A 4,709-nucleotide genomic window follows, 5' to 3' on the forward strand; every position below is an offset into this window, starting at 1 on the left:
GGACGGGGATATAAAACACCCAGCACACGTCCTGCGTGAAGCCGGCGGGTGTTTGAGCGGGGCAGGAGGCAGCTGAGCGGTGCTGGTGTCCCAGCTCCCCATCCCGGCTCCCCTCGCCCTCCCCGGGGAGCAGCGCTGGGTCCCCGCTGAGATGCAGGTTTTGCAGGTGCTCTCAAATTGTATTTTCAATTACATTTTCCATGTACTACAGCAATTGGGTTTTTTGTTTGTTTGTTTGCTGTTTTTTTTTTCTTTACTTTTTTTTTGGGGGGGGGGAAATGGCACTAATAGGGTTTCTCCCCGCTCTGGGATGCTCCTGCTGCTGCTGCTGACATAAGATGGGAGGATCCTGGCGCTGTGGATGTTTTCGTGAAGGGGGAGGGTTTAGGATGGGGGCTTTGCCTGCTGCTCCTGGGGATTTACCTTCTGATCCCATGCAGAGCGTGCACGTGGCAGGATGCATCTCTGTGGGATCCAGCCTCCTTCCCCGTGGCTTCGCAGCTGTGGGTGATGCCAGGGTTTGCCCTGGAGCCACGAGGTTCAGAGACAGTCCTTAAAAATAAAGTCACCTACCGGGTGATGGCACGTGTCCCTGATCAGCCAGCAGGGACGTGGCTGAAGGGCGCACTGTGGCCAGGTGATGGGGTGGGGACACACCGAGGACATGCAGGACCCACCTGTGCTTGGGATCTGGCCCCAGCTGGGTCCACGGAGCTGGCACCCATTGCAAAGCGAGGCCGCTGAGGTGTTGCAGCTGCAGCGTGTTTGCGCAGAAAAGGTAAAATCAGGAGGTGAGACGACCTGCACACTTAGAGCCGGGGTTGGAGGGAACCATGGGGCACCACAGCCTTGCAAAGGGGAAAATATAACCCCCAATGATTAAACCCAAAACAAGAGAGCTGTCAGATCTCTCTGTCAGCTCATCCAATACAACAGCCACAACCCCAAAAGCTCTGCTCTGCATTTGTGCCCTCTCCAGTACCCGTGGGATGCTTCATGGAGGCAGGGCAAGTGCTCTCGTGGTCAGGGCCAGTGGTTTGGGGTTAAAGTGACACCATCAAAATCAGCTGGGCAGGCTCCTCCTGGTAGCTGGTGAACCAGCCCTGCCTCTTGCTTTACCGAGCTCATGCAATGGCAAAATCTTGTATTTTTTCCTTTTGCTGAGTGCCATGAGGTGCATTTTCCCCCGGTGGGGTGGGGTGAGCTGGCAGGGACAAACCCTCCTGCCCAGCAGAGCCACCGGCACTTGGGGACACATCCCCGGCACCACTTGCTCTCTGTCCCCCGCTGCAGCAGGAGTCCTGGCAGGGTTTGTGCCACGCTGCTCTCCTCCTCCCCAGGGAACCGGCAGGCACTGAGTCCGTGCTTGTCCCCAAATGATGCAGGAAACCCCAAAACACCCTGGGACCTCGTGACCGGGAGGCTGGGGCAGACACAGCCCCCGGCAGCTGGTGCCTAGCCAGGAGGAACCTTTCAAATAAAATGCTAGCAAGCGTGCTCAAATCTAAAGCTGAGGGGCTTGGATGGATAGCAAAGACCTCGGAGGGAACCCATGGTGAAAGCAGCCAGCCCGCGCGAGGCCGCGGGTTTCGGAAGCCCCCCAGAGCAGGGAGGCAGCGGAGCCACGCGCGGTCCCAGCTGCGGGCTTGGGGCAGGAGGGGGCCGTGTCGCTGCGAGGAGGGCATTTGTCCGCCCCGGAGGAAGGAAGAGGCTGTTCTGGTCCAGCTCCTGAAGGCAGGTGCATGGCTGAGGTTATCGGGGAGGGGAAGGAAGCAGGCCCGGAGCTTTGGATGGCTCTGCCAGACCTCGCAGGCGGTCACGGAAAGAGGCCCAGCACCACCGCGGGGATTCACATGGTTCAAGGCACAACGCGCCCCAGCGATCGCAAAAGGGATAAGGGGTTGCTCTGTCTCTTTCCAGAGGCAGAGGACTTCTCCAGAGAAGTTTGCGTGGGCTGTGCAGCGCCAGGAAGAGCAAGCTGCCCCGGCGGAGTCCTTCAGACACTCAGAGATAGCGCGCGGGGACTTCCTGCGAAGGGCCCACAGCCTCGCTCTTCTCCGGGGCTCTAATCTTAGTTTGCCAAGCACAGGAAGAAACAGACACAGATGAAAAAGCACTGGGCTCAGCATTTTAAACAAGGGTAGGAACGTTGTTCAGTCTGCACTTCCTCGACAGCCGCCTTCGAGGTGGCAGGGTGCGTCCCTGGGGAGCGGGACGGCCTCCGGCTTTCCCGGTGATGTGGGGCACATCTCCCTGGGGTGACAGGGGTGGGGGCAAGCCCTGGTTTCGAGATACTGATAGCTAAGAGCCTCTGGCTACAAAACCGGCTCCACTGCTCCAAAGAGGAACTGCTGTCACACCCCGAATGCAGGTGGCACCAAGGAGAGGTCACGGTTCGTGCGGCACCCGGCTCAGCCGCAGTCTCCCTGCTGCAGGGACTGGTCTACACAGGGCCCCGAGGAGGTTTGGGTTTCTCCTCCACAAACACGCCCACCTGAGGGCTACTGAAGAGAGAGACGCACCCAGCTCAGGAAGACCCTGGCCCACAAGTGGCTGGAAATCAGCAAAACGACTCAGAAAACTGGTGCTGGAGTTACTGGGGTCTTGCATCCTTCCCAGGGGTAGGGGATCCTTTGGTGTGACTCAACACATCCCACTGCATTCTCTCGCTGCTTGCTCACACAGGAGCAGCCTTGGCATCTGTGTCTTTCTAGCACAAAACCCACCCCGAGTTAACAAAGTTGAGCAGACAAGCTTTGTAACCTGTGCGCTGGTAGCTCAGAGCGAAGGGACATCTTCCCTCTAGCGGCTGTACAGCACAGTGTCTCACGGTTACCCAAACTACGACCAAAAGATTTATTCCAGCAGCTCTTAGGCTCATCACACACCCTAAGAACAAGTGTCCGACAAACCCTACGTGAGTTTTAGTGGCTTAGACCCGGAGTAGCTGCCATGCACCGAGCTGCAGAGGGGCAGGGGGTCTATGCCTGTGGCCAGCCCCTGCCAAGGCTGCATCAGTGGAAGAGCTGGGAATATCTCCCAGGTCGTGCGACTTTCAGCCCTGTAAGCCTTCGGCAGTCTTCCAACCACTGTACACACATGCACATACAAACCTAGTGAGCTCTTGGCTCTTCTAGTTTGGATAGACACAACGCAGAAACAGATAATGAGGTACTCTCCAAGGCACACGAAAATACCTGAAGAAAAGCACTTGCTCTCTCCATCAGTTAATTCCATCTCTTCTAGGGCCAGAAAACGCACTCACCCCATTCTCTTCACAAAATGGGTGCAAGTGGTATGATCAACTTTGCCTTTTCAGGTAGGGTCTTACTCAAAAATACATCCAGTGCATGCAATGCACGAAATGTTTCCTCCTCTATATTGTACCATTTTTGTCTGTCTTAAACCCCTGGAGAAGGTACTAGCTTGTGGCTCATCACCCCATGGCTTACAAATTACAGGTAGTGACTCCAGCCTTATACTGGAGACTTTGGTCTTTTAAGCTCAGAAAGAGGCTCAGGTGTAGATCTGAAGGCCTTGAATTTCACTCCTGTTAGCAATTACTCATCCAGGGATGTTGTATTATAGCTGTATTAAAAATGAATACAGCAACTTTGACTTCTTCAAAGCAAGAAGTGAATAATGAATCAGAACTGCCCTTATTTCAGCTAAGGGAAAATTATAAATGGAGCACGAATGCTGTAAAATAGAAGTAGAAAGGCCCTTTAATAAAGGTGATGGGCTGTTCAGCTTCTAACAGCCCTATCCACACCTCCCCTGATTACTGCCCTGCTGTACACACTTTCTCAGACCCAACCCAATCAGAAACAAAGGCAATACCAGAGAACAAAACCATCTCCTTGCAGCACAGCCCCAGAAGATGGACCTCTCCTAGAAACATCTTTTAACAGACAAGAGTTCATACCTAACACACAAAAATCACTGTTAAACAGATCTCATCAGTAAAACCTTATCATCCGCCTTCAGTGCTTAGCTGAACGTTGTTCATGTCCAAGGAAGGGGCTCAGAAAATACGGTGTGAGAGTATTACAGCAACAGGGTCCTGCAATTACACTAGCAAACAGATTGTGTAAAGGCACTTTGTAATTAAGCAAACCTGTATCAGGTCATGGTTAAGGATAGCATAAAAATAAAACTATTACCAGGCCTGCCCCCAAGATTGGTCTTTTTCTGACAGACAAGTTGCTTCTCCTTGTCCCTGTTTCTTAGGCAAAGAAGGAAATGCTTACCAGCTTCAACAGGCTGGTGGAAAGGTGTAATGTGGTCTGGACATGACGGATAACTAGTGCTAACGCCAAGTTTGTGTCAGTGATGTGATGTGGATAGGGAAGGTATTTCAGCATTGCTCCTGGTTGTCTTCTGTTTATTTACCTACTCATGCAGTGGTGACACGTTGATGATCCCTGCACAGCCTGCCCTTGCCCCCAGAGGCCTGTCTGCCTCTGCTGGGAAGGAAAACAAGAGGAGCTCAAAGCACAAATTCTTTGGGGTTCTTCTGCTGAAAGCAGGTTAAAAAAAAAACCACCCCGCTGCAGTCTGTAAAGCCAGGTTCCTACAAACACTGCTATGAACACATCAAAGTGGCTGTGCATACTCACACTAATGCATTTTTTTCATGAGTTGTCATTTAGCAATTGAAGAACTGGTCGGTGGCTCTAGCTCTGTTATTATACCATTTCATCTTGCTT

This window comes from Anser cygnoides, chromosome 8, assembly GCF_040182565.1.
Source record: "Anser cygnoides isolate HZ-2024a breed goose chromosome 8, Taihu_goose_T2T_genome, whole genome shotgun sequence".
Lineage (NCBI taxonomy): Eukaryota > Metazoa > Chordata > Aves > Anseriformes > Anatidae > Anser > Anser cygnoides.